Genomic DNA, 12,643 nt, shown 5'->3' with positions numbered 1-12,643 from the left:
TTGAACATGGTACTACATAGTGGAGCTTATTTGGTGGAAGTGCAAGGAAGTAGCCTAGAATTGAGGAACACTACTGATGGGCCCCTAAAATACTAAACTGAAGGCATCTTAAGAGCTCTGCAATCTGTATAATACAGGGTGTTTCAAAATGATGGACCCAATTTCAGAGCCGTATATTTCACGATGGCAACATGTTATAATTACACCAAAAGTTACAAACGGTTTAATGAGTTATCAAGTTTTACTAACCATTTTATAAAAGCTCTATGTGCCCTCTACCTGCTGTACGGACAATATCGAGACGATACTTGAATTCGTCCCAAACGCCTCTCAGAGTGTCTTCTTCCACTGAAGTCACCGCTGCCGTGATTCTGTTTTTGAGGTCATCCAGATTAGTCGCTAATGGTGGCACAAAAACACGTTCTTTGACATATCCCCACAAGAAAAAGTTGCAGGGTGTACTGTCTGGAAATCTTGGGGGTCAAGAGTGTAGCGCCAAGTCTTGGGATCCCGTGCGGCCTAGCCAACATTGAGGCAGTGTGTCATTTAGAAAATGCAGGTGCCAATATGGCGGTGCTCTATCTTGCTGAAAAATGAAGTCATCGGAATCTTCATTAAGTTGTAGAAAGAGCCAGTTCTGCAGCATTTCGAGATACGTTTCCCCCGTAACAGTGTTTCCCTCGAGAAAGAAAGGGCCATAAACCTTTTTTTGAGAAACGGCACAAAACACGTTCACTTTCGGGGAATTATGCTCATTCTCTATTGTTTCTTGTGGATTCCATAATCCCCATATGCACACATTGTGACGGTTAACTTTACCGCTTAGATGAAACGTTGCTTCATCACTAAAAATCAAATGCAGTAAGAAGCTGTCGTCCTCCATGTTCTGTAACATTGCATCACTAAATTCTACACGCTTTCCTTTGTCACCTACACGAAGAGCCTGTACCAATTGCAACCAGTATGGCCTCATGATTAAACGTCACCTTAACACACGGCAGACAGTCATATGAGAGATCGCAAGTTTGACGAGTGGACTTGCGCGGGCTATGCTGAAAACTCTCTTGAATTCTTCTCACGTTTTCCTCCGAAGTGCGTGGTCGCCCTGTGCTCTTCCCCTTACATAAACGGCCTGTTTCCTCAAATTGTCGGTACTAATGACAAATGCTCTTTGGCACTGGCGGATCAATGCCAAAACGCTGTTGAAACGCACACTGCACTGTGATTGCGGATTCAGTCTTGCTAAACTGCAGAACGCAAAATGCCTTGTGTTGCAGGGCCGCCATCTTGCGAATGACTGAGGCCAGGGGCTGTTTGTGCGCTGAGAGAGGCATCTAGCGGTAATCATTTGAAACTCTATGCCCCACCCTTTCAAGTGGTAAGAGTTTCATTCATGGGTGATTCGTGGTTGCAGAGATATAGCAATTTCAAATCGGGTCCATCTTTTTGAAACACCCTGTACTCGTACATGGAGTTTGGCAAGCTTTATAGCCTGAAAGTCGGACTTAATAAAATTTCACCACTTCTCCTGTTCTGTGAGGACCTTATTTCCCCATTACCTTCAAGCCTGACATCAGATTTTCCCTCTTCCCAATTTATAGGACATTTCTCTGTCTTCTGAATAGAGTTTGGATTGCTGAAATCCTCTCTTAAAACTAAACTGCACCCTTGTATCTGCTTTCAGTTTTGTATTAAACACCTGGTAAGACCTAACACTCTCAGTTCTTCAGATTCTGCTGGCCCAATGAGACTTTCTGCCATGAAATGAGGTAACACAATATTGTTATAGCAGGGTACATGTGTGTGTGAAGTACTCATTTGAACCCTTAATGGAATAATCAGCTTGGATTATATATGCATTTTTTCAGTAAACTGCAAGGAAAATGCAGCATTGCCTTCAGCTTTCTGCAAGGAGATTGTAAGAAACTGGTGGCACAGCTCTCACATGGATCTAGCAGTTTCTCTTCTTGTCTGAAGTGCTTGAAGCTAAAGCACTCCTTGGAATCACTAGAAGGAAAATAGTAGAGGACGGGGCCGGTAGGCAGCGCTGTGTAGGTCTCCTGATGCCAGTTACTGCTGCACGCAACTGTAATGTGACAGCTGGAAACATTTAATGCAATAAAAAAATCCGAACTGGAAATTGTCACTCATAAAGTGTATGTTTGGTACTGTATGTTTTGCATGGGTTAACTGCATCTTGATTCTTAAATGGAAACATGCAATAAACTTTCCCCTTTAATTTGTTCACCCTAAATGGGCACTTTTCAACTTGTTCTTGATATATCAAGTTAATGAGTGGTTTTGCCCATTCATATGGTGATGCTGAGTGTCGTCCTAATGTAGTGCTTGTCCCTTTAAGTTGTTTAATAGAACTATGTTACATAAAAGCACACAAGGTGGTACATCTACTAATGAGTAAATTGAGCAGCGTACAGTGGTATTATTCTCTGAAAATTTCGAATAGCCCACCAAGTCTAGAATGGAAGAAAGTATAAAGTACATGTCTAGAACAAAAGAGCTGGATAGCAGTAGTCTTTAGTGTGCCTTGTAACTGCAGGAAATACTTTCTAATTTATCTTCAGATGAACAGCTAGTTCCGAAGACGTGCAATCTTATGCATTTTTATTGTGTACATCACCCAGAGAACTCTTGTTACGGGGTAGCTGATAAATGGGAAAATAAAATACATTTTTAAAAATCTGAAGCAAGTCCCACTAATCAATGGAGCTCCCTGGCAATTCTTTACTCCCTAGCAAGTATAGAATTGTGGCCTTAGACATTTCCCTTTTTGTCTTTAACGTGGCTTTAAACTGTTCTATTCCTGTATATCAGAGCAACATGGTAAAACTAGAATCAGAAAAAATAGAGTAGGCAAATATAGACAGTTGGTTTCCCCAACCCACACCTTATATTCTTCCTTTTTGGTCCACCAGAGGCCCTCTAGGCAACTGAAAATTAAACTAAGCACTAGAAAAGTTTTTAAATGAGTAGTAATAATTACAGCTGTGCACAGGAGAAAACATTAATCTCAGAACCTGCCTTGTTGGATTGGATAGGGCTCTGCCTCCACTTGGAGCTTCAGAATGACATTACACTTTGGCTGGATTCTTGAATGTCTTCTCCATTGACTATAATGGGGAAAACCAACATTTTTGGGATTCAAGTTGTAGGCATAGTAGCCACTTCCAGGATAATGAAGCCCAGAAATTTAAGACAAATGGGTGCAGTGGGCTTTGTTCTAGGTGATTTTAAAGTTTGAGGTTTTTAAAAAAAGATGCCCTACCTGTGTGCAGTTTCTATGAATATGACATACCAAGGGGCACCTCTGTGTTGTACATTTCTTGCAAAATTTCAGAAAGATAGGCGCAGGGGTTAGGGAGTAAAAAAGCAGTATTTGAACGTTAAGGCAATTATTTTTGTTCTGTTTTCTGCTCAATTAACACCAAACCTGCATTGCATGTGAAAACCTGATTACAGACCGGGATCTGGGCACAAGGCAAAACATCTGTTCACTTGGAACACTGGTTGGTGGGTAAGTCTTAGTGACCTGGTTCACATAATCACTGCAGCTCACCATGGCTTGTTAACAGCCAACCTATGGGCTGTTTTAGGGTTGTGGGTATTTTGTTAACCATGGCAACAACCCACCCTTGCCAGCTTTGGATGACCTGATAAGCCATGGTGACCATATGCCACGGTTTGAGTATTCAAAATGCCCCTTGGCATATGCCACAGTCCACTGTGGCGGTCGTATGAACTGGCCCAGTGTCTGTGTTGTGTGACTGACAGCACAATCCTATAAGTATCTACTCAGAAGAAAGTTGCATTTTCAGTGGGGTTTCATTCCAGGTAAGTGGATATAGGATTGCAACCTCTGATACGCATGTGCATGCACGCTCTCCCTCCCTGCTTGTGAAGCTCCCAGACTCCAATCCTTTTCCTCTTTCAGGTGGTACTAGAAAGGGGATTTTGGTCTTTCTTACTCCTTGTGGGAGGGGTAAGCTCTTCAGTAGCCTGTAAAGCTTCCCCATCAAGAGGCAGTAACAGCTTGATAATGAACAGACACACCCAGATACCCCGTCTGTTCCTTTAGTGTCCTCCCTATCCTTATGGCAGCTAAGAAGAAAGTGCTGGAGCTCTGGTGGGCAGGACTTGATTCAAGATATTAGGGACTGGAATGCTGCATACCTGATGCTCGAGAGTAGACTTCCCTAGTATGTTGCCCTCCAGATGTGTTGAACTACAACACCCACCTTCCCCAGTCAGCATAGGCAATAGCTATGCTTGGAATAATGGGAGTTGATATCCAACACATCTGGAGGATGCCAAGTTGGGGAAGGCTGCTCAAGAGGCAGAGTGTCATTCAGAAGGTGGCAAAGGTTGACAGAGTTTGGTTGCAGCTATCTGCTTAACAGGCAGCATCTCCCAGTGAATTGTAGCTGGGTTGTATCAGCTACAACTTGCAAAGAACAGAGAATTCACCAGCAGCTTCTGATACATTCCTTCAGCATCTCTCCCAACTGTGATTGGAGAGCCCTGGTAAAGTCATTTGCTTATCGGAAGCTAGAGCTGTCAGTCACAAACTACACCCCCTTCCCCTCTTCCCCATACCTGCCATTTTCCTTTTATGGATTGCTTCTGGGAGGTTCAAAAGTATAATGAATTGGGATAAAAAAAACACACACCTCAGGCTCTAAGGTGAGTCCAAAGCAAGCCCACTTTGCTTTAGATTGCTTTGGACTTGAGTTGTCTCATATTCAGAGGTGGTCTGATTATCTCCAAAGCAGGGATATTGGCCCTGATTTGTACTTTGTCCTAGGTGTTTTCCTAGTAATATAGAGCAGTAATAAACTGCATTTCCCCCTGTCCCCTCAAGATAGTTATACATCAAGGGGATTAAATTATTACAATTTGTTGAACTTAAGTGTGTAGGCACTTTCAATGAGCACCTATTTGTGCATACCATGACACAACACTGCTCTCCACCCCCCAGTATATGCAGCAGGCAAGGGGGAAAGACTGCATATCTGTGCACACTGTGAGCAGCATAAGCGTGTCCAGCTCTAACGGCTGAAAATATTGAGAATATAGTGCCCCCCCGCCATATGCTGTGGCTCTGCCCTACATGGCTTAGCAACATGTGCTCACATACTGAGGCATTTATGAGTCCCAAATCTCAGATGAAGTCTATGGCTTGGATCTGTCATTTCATTTGCTGGCAGGAGTATCCCCTGAGCAGAATTCCATTCAGAACACACCTGGTGGCAGAAACGGGGTGAGGAAGAAGCACTTTTCACTGATTCACCCTTTTGTAGCCCCCAGTGCCAATTTCCCCCCTGCTTTGGAAGGTGCACTGCACTGTTCTGAGAGACTATAGGGCAGATTACAAGAATTGTGTCCCCTGTTCTGCCACTAGAAATACTCTGATGGATCAGAAGTCTTCTGTAGACAGAAGGAGCTCTTATATGTGTGGAAGCCAAATGCTGGATCCAACCTTAGATGAATGAAGGAATAATGAATTGGCATTAGAAGATTTTGTTATATTCATTCTAGTATCTCACTGTTTAGTGGGTAATGCTGCAGCCATAAGATCACACTCTTGTTCTGTGTTAGATAACTAAAAATAAGTAATACACCCATGCTCAGTATTCAAAATCATAGTGTAGATGTGAACCCCAGTGTGACTGTAGAGTGCATACTCGAAGATCACAGTGCAGATCAGTTATTTTGGGGATTCTTTAATCCTGTTGCACTTGAAGTAAGGTGGGAAATGATGATGAATGCAAACAAGAGGCATTCATAATTCCAGATGAATGAAAAATACACGAGTATAATCCAGTGCATTTGGTGGCTCTTGGAGATGCACACATGAGATGGGGGTGGTAGTGGTAGGAGAACTGTAACTCTTTATACTACCCAACTGGGGTCCTGATGTGGATTAGGGATTCTATACCTGCTGCTTGACTAGGGAGGAAAGCTCCTGCTGGCCCCAATGAGCGGGGCCTATAATAAAATGCTGAAGTGTTCCTGCTGTGCCATTTTCCAGAATCCTTAAAATCATATGATCATCATGCCTGTCATATTGCAGAGGTTGTTTTAGCCCCAGTGTTATGTTTAGCAGTCCCCTCCATCGAAAATTCACCATTGTTTATTATTTATTTATACTATTATTACTATAACACTTAATATCCTAAAATCTCTAAGCAGTTTACAACAGCAATACATATTATACAATATAAAAACCCAATGTAAAAACAATATAAAATAATACATTAAAAGGTTACATTACATTAAAAGAATACATTAAAAGAAAAAAGTCCTACAACCCCCAGTATTCCCCAGCCAGCCATGCTGGCTGGGGAATGCTGGGAGTTGTAGGATTTTTTTTGTCTAAACAGGCATAGGATTGTGTCCTTAGTATACCAGTTATTATTTCATGTGTGCATGATGTCTGTGTGATATGGGTGTGTAAGACTGTGTTTTTCTGGAGGTTGAACCAAGTCCAAACCAGAGAGTTTTCTGGAAGCACTGTAAGAACTTTGTTTAGGCTGGTGTAAATGGTGATCACAGCATGAGGAAATTTATATTGCTGTTCCACATAAATTATAAGGATGATTTACAGTAAGATATATAATTGTAAAAATACATAATCATAATCCATTCTATAAAATAGTGTGGTAGGGTGGGTTTCAAAATCTGCTGCTGGTTACTCTATGGTTCTTCAGTGGGTAAATCAGTAATGGTGGACATGTCCATTAAAGACAGCTTGCCCAGCACAGCTGCTCTTCCCTGTGCAAATGTACAGCTACCGGAGACTGTTAGATGTATTTTAGGTCACATATTCAGTTCAAACGGGGCGACCGAGAGGCCTGGCCAGTGCCCAACCTGAAGGAACAGAGTTTGAAAACTACTTATGGTTCATATCAGGTGAGATTTTTTTAAGTGATATTTCTCTAGGGTTTATGGATGTTGCTGGTTAAAAAACTTAAAACAGCTGCATATTGTATTGGATTTCCAGCATCATCTTAAAAACTGAGATATTTTCATGAAATTTCCCTCAATAATATGAAAGAAATATTTTGTTTTATCGAGTGTGCCAATTGTTGTTGTTGTTGTTCAGTCATAAGTCGTATCCGATTCTTCGTGACCCCATGGACCATAGCACGCCAGGCCTTCCTGTCCTCCGCTCTCTCCCGGAGTGTGCTCAAGTTCATATTCATTGCATCGGTGATGCTGTCTAGCCATCTCATCCTCTGCTGTCCCCTTCTCCTTTTGTCTTCAATCTTTCCCCGCATCAGGGTCTTTTCCAGAGAGTTTTCTCTTCGCATTAGGTGGCCAAAATAGTTGAGCTTCAGCTTCAGTATCTGTCCTTCCAATGAGCACTCAGGGTTGATTTCCTTTAGGATGGACTGATTTGACCTCCTTGCAGTCCAGGGGACTCGTAAGAGTCTTCTCCAGCACCACAGTTCGAAAGCATCAATTCTTTGGCGCTCAGCCTTCCTTATTGTCCAGCTCTCACAGCCATATGTTACTACTGGGAAAACCATAGCTTTGATTATACGAACCTTTGTCGGCAAGGTGATGTATCTGCTTCTTACAATGCTGTCTAGGTTTGCCATAGCTTTCCTCCCAAGGAGCAAGCGTCTTTTAATTTCATGGCTACAGTCACCGTGTGCGGTGATCTTGGAGCCCAAGAAAATAAAATCTGACACTGCTTCCATTTCTTCCCCTTCTCTGTGCCAGGAAGTGATGGGGCCAGATGCCATGATCTTCGTTTTTTTAATGTTGAGTTTCAAACCAGCTTTTGCACTCTCCACTTTCACCCTCAACAAGAGGCTCTTTAGATCCTCTTCGTTTTCTGCCATTAGGGTGGTATTGTCTCCGTATCTGAGGTTGTTGATAATTCTCCCAGCAATCTTAATTCCGACCTGTGATTCATCCAACCCGGCGTTTCTCATGATGTACTCTGCATATAAGTTAAATAAGCAGGGCGACAATATGCAGCCTTGTCGTACTCCTTTCCCAAGTTTGAACCAATCGGTTGTTCCATGTCCGGTTCTTACTGTTGCTTCTTGACCCTCGTACAGGTTTCTCAGGAGACAGGTAAGGTGGTCTGGTACTCCCATCTGTTTAAGAATTTGCCACTGTTGGTTGTGATCCACACAATCAAAGGCTTTAGTGTAGTCAATGAAGCAGAAATAGATGTTTTTCTGGAATTCTCTTGCTTTCTCCATGATCCAGCAAATGTTGGCGATTACCCAGGAACTGCTGATGCATGCACCTCAAATCACATAGGAACAATTAAATGAAGAATAAGATCTGCTAACTGTATGTTCAGAGTGGATTTGCATTGTCAGTGTCTGCTTGTTTAGATGAAGGAAGTAGGTCTTGAGTCAGGCTTTGATCCATATTTGTTTACTATGTAAACTCTTTGATTAAATGTCTCCTTAAAGCTCTGTGTAAACTGTCTCTGTAATCGCTACCGATTTGGAAGCACTGAAAATTCCTTAAATTAAACAAATCTTTGATCAGAGTTACCTTTTGTAGTATTCTTGTATACATTCTTGTATTCATTTTGGTACAAGATCCTTGTATTCATTTTGGTACTGAATGCATTTTATAGCCAGTGTCTGCTCATGTATTTAAGAATTACTAAAGTATTATGGTTGTACAAACATCAAATGTAAACATAAGTAACAAATGTTTTTCAAATATTTTCTTATTGGTGTATAGCACATTTTTGCTAGTACCATAATCAAATATATGTTACTTTTGTCTAGAACATTATAGGGATTATTCTGGGCCAGGGGTAGGCAGGAGGTCTGTCGTCATTGATCAGTCCATCACAGGGCTATTCCAGATGGATTTCGATGGTTCTACTTAGCCAATCCCACCCTTGCCTCCTATAAGCTTTCCTCCCAGCCATCTCAATTTCCCTGCACCAGTTCTCCCTGGAGGCAGAGTGGAGGAATGGAAAGCAGCATCAGAGTAATGGAGAACAGTGGATATACCTATGGAGTGAGTGAGCTTCGGCTGGGCTAAAACAGAATAGAGATGGTGTGGAGGATGGGCTTGAACTTCCTGGAATTTGGCAATGAGGAAACTCCAGCCCTCAGGCCAAATTGGTCTGCAAACTACCTTGAAAAGTGTCTAGAAGTATCAGTTTGGTGCAAAATGCAGCAGGTAGGTTGGTAACCAGTGAACAGTATCGAGATCATATTATACTAATACTGAAAGACTGGTTGCCAGTTCTTTTCTGGGTTTAGTTCAAAGTGTTGGTTTTAACCTTTAAAGCCCCAAACAGCTTAGAGTCTGAGGAGCTGTCTGTCTTGTTGTGAACCTGTGCAGTTATTTAGATATGCAGGAGATGCCCTCCTGAGGACACAGCTGCCCACAGAGGCCCATTTGGCAGTGTGCAGGAAAGGGCTGTCTCCTGTGTTGCTCTCAAATTGTGTATGCATTCCTTCCAGAGTTATGATTGGCCCCCACTTTCTTGGCTTTCAGAAAAGGTGTTAAGACGCATGTGTTTAACCTAACGTTTTAACATATTTTTAGTGTGCTAAAAACATATTTTTAGTAAACCATTTAGTTTTAATAGTTTTATTAATGAATTGTTATTGCTAGATTGTTTTTATGTTAGACTGATTGTGCACAGCCTTGGTGGCTTTTTGGCAAAAATGGTGGTATAGAAATATTAATAACAAAAATAAATAAGTTGCCTCCACACTTGAAGTGTTGGCTTCCAATGCTTTCACCTCCTCGTCATTCCTGATGGAAATGTGAGGGGAGGAAACTGCACTCTGTCAGGAGCTTCCTTCTCAAGATGCCTCCTTCCAATGCTTTTCTCTCCCCATCTTTCATGACGGAAGGGAGATGGGTGGAAACATCTCTATTAGGAACTACTGCCTCAAGACACTTCTGTGCTTGTTTTGTGTAATGATGCACCTGAGCGGGTAGGGAACAGTTTTGACTTCTCTCTTCCTGCCACCAGTATGCTATTACTGCCTGTCCCATCTACATACTTTCAGCCAGGCTTGTTCCCTAGGCTCCAACCCAAGCATAAATACCATAGACCCTCCACTCCTCTCCCTGACTTACTATGGAAAACTTCAACAGCTGAATTCTATGCATGTTAACTAAGAAGTACCACTGTGTTAGATAGGAAGATAGGTAGTAGGCTTATACTGAGTCAGACCATTGGTCCATCTAACCCATTATTGTCCACACTGACTGGCAGCAGCTCTCCAGGGTTTCAGGCAGGATTTATTTTCCAGTCCTACCTGAAGATGCCAGGGATTGAACCAGGGACCTTCTGCATGCAAAGCAGCCACTCTACCACTGAGCTACAGTCCTTCCCTTTCAGCGGGGCTTACTTTCAACTACATATGCATAGGAGTGTGATGTAAGGAACATTTAGACTCAGTGTGCATATAATTTCCTGTTACAGCTATACATGTTTGCCAAGGATTATACTGTTGTATATTTTATATCTTGACATTTCAATATGTTCCTGGGAGGACCATTGAGCAATTCAGGGGGTCGGGCAGGTGCCACCATAACTGTGGTCATGGGCAGTGGGAGGTATGGCATTGGGGGATTAACAGGCCAGCTGAGGAGAATCGGGGCTAGACACCTTATTGCTATCCCCTCTTCTGGTTCTTTCCCCGACCTGATGGTTCCTGGCGGCCTTACCAGTCTGCCCTCGGTTTTGGTGGTGCTGCTGCTGAATGCCAGGTCAGTCCAAAATAAAATCTCCCTCATCCATGATTTGATTGTGGATGAGGGGGCTGACCTGGTATGTATTACTGAGATCTGGGTGGGGGAACTGGGAGGGGTCACTCCCAGCTGTGCTGTCCTGGGTACTCAGTGCAGCACCAACACCGACTCGAGGGTCGGGGAGGGGGGGTTGCCATGGTCTATAGGAACTCAATCTCCCTCTCTAGGCTTCCTGCTCATTTGAGTGCAGATCTTGAGTGCTTATACCTTTTGTTGGGTACCCAGGACAGATTAGGGATTCTGTTGGTGTACTGCCCACCCCGCTGCCCATCAGACTCCCTGCCTGAGCTGACGGATGTGGTCTCGGACTTGGAGTTGAGGACCCCTAGGTTGATGGTCCTGGGGGATCTCGACTTCCATGCCGAGGCCGCTGTATCCGGGGCGGCTTAGGATTTCAAGGCTGCCATGACAACCACGGGGCTGTCCCAACATGTCATTGGCCCAACACATATAAAAGGACACACACTTGATCTGGTTTTCTTTACTGGGCAGGAGGATGGTGATCTGAATGTAGAGGAATTAACAACTGTCCCATTGTCATGGTCAGATCACTTCCTGTTGAGGTTTAGACCCTTGGCAGCCTTCCCCTTCTGCAAGGGTAGGGGACCTATTAAAATGGTCCACCCCTGGAGGCTAATGGATTCCGATGGATTCCAGAGGGCTCTGGGGGATTTTCCTGCTGGTATGGCTGGTGCTCCTGTTGAAGCCCAGGTCGCTCTGTGGAATGCAGAGATGACTCGGGCAGTTGACATGATCACGCCCAAGCACCCTCTCCCTCTGAGCAGAGCCCAACCAGCTCTTTGGTATACACCTGAGCTGAGGGCAATGAAGCAAGAGGGGAGACAGCTAGAATGCAGGTGGAGTAAAACTCATGCTGAGTCTGACTGAACACAGGTAAGAGCTCACTATCGAGCCTACTCTGTGGCGGTGAGAGTGGCAAAGAGACAGTTCTTTTCCACCAGCATTGCGTCTTCTCAGTGTCGTCCAGCGGAGATTTTCCGAGTGGTTCACGGCCGGTTACATTCTGGGCCAGGGAGAGAGATGGTGGAACCCTCGGTGGCATGTTGTGATGAATTTGCAAGGCACTTTGAAGATAAAGTCACTCAGATTCGTCATGAATTGGACACCACAATTAATGTAGTTCCATTGGTAGAGGCGTTCAGAGCACCGTCTGGTCCAGTTTTATTGGATGAGTTTCAGTTATTGAGGCCTGAGGATGCAGACAAGGTGCTTGGCCAAGTCCGATTGACCACTTGTGTGCTTGACCCTTGCCCTTCATGGCTTATTAAATCAAACAAGGAGGGGATGTCCGGCTGGGTCCAGGAGGTTGTAAATTCCTCCTTGAGAGAGGAAGTGGTGCCCGCCGCTTTAAAAGAGGCGGTAATCAGACCACTCCTAAAAAAGCCTAACCTGGTCCCGGAGGATGTTAACAATTATAAGCCAGTGGCCAACATCCCCTTCCTGGGCAAGGTGCTTCAGCGGGTGGTTGTAGGACAGCTCCAGGCACCGTTGAATGAAATGGATTATCTAGATCCATTTCAGTCGGGCTTCAGGCCTGGTTTTGGAATGGAAACTGCCTTGGTCGCCCTGTGGGATGACCTCGGCCAGGAGAGGGATGGGGAGTGCGACCCTGTTGATTTTCCTGGACCTCTCAGCGGCTTTCAATACCATTGACCATGGTATCCTTCTGGATAGGTTGTCTGGGTTGGGAGCTGGAGGCACTGCACTGCAGTGGTTCCGCTCCTACTTGGATGGCCGATTCCAGAAGGTGGTGCCGGGGGATTATTGCTCTGTGTCATGGCAATTGTGCCATGGGGACCCACAGGGCTCTATTTTATGCCCTATGCTGTTTAACATCTACATGAAA

The 12,643-nt window shown here is 44.0% G+C and overlaps 1 protein-coding gene and 1 pseudogene across 9 annotated transcripts in view; one reads left to right on the top strand and one right to left on the bottom strand.

Annotated features, from left to right (window-relative positions):
* Window positions 1-12,643, top strand: part of FBXL17 (F-box and leucine rich repeat protein 17) — a 253,495-nt gene that overhangs the window by 18,632 nt on the left and 222,220 nt on the right. The gene's annotated exons all lie outside the window — the stretch shown is intronic.
* On the bottom strand, window positions 254-1,359 carry LOC146352331 (uncharacterized; annotated as a pseudogene).

This window comes from Heloderma suspectum, chromosome 2 (genome assembly GCF_057233095.1).
Source record: "Heloderma suspectum isolate Gila_16-S chromosome 2, 16-S_ref, whole genome shotgun sequence".
Lineage (NCBI taxonomy): Eukaryota > Metazoa > Chordata > Lepidosauria > Squamata > Helodermatidae > Heloderma > Heloderma suspectum.
The sequence above is the reverse complement of the archived record's forward strand: the minus strand, read 5'-3'. Positions and strand labels throughout refer to the sequence as shown.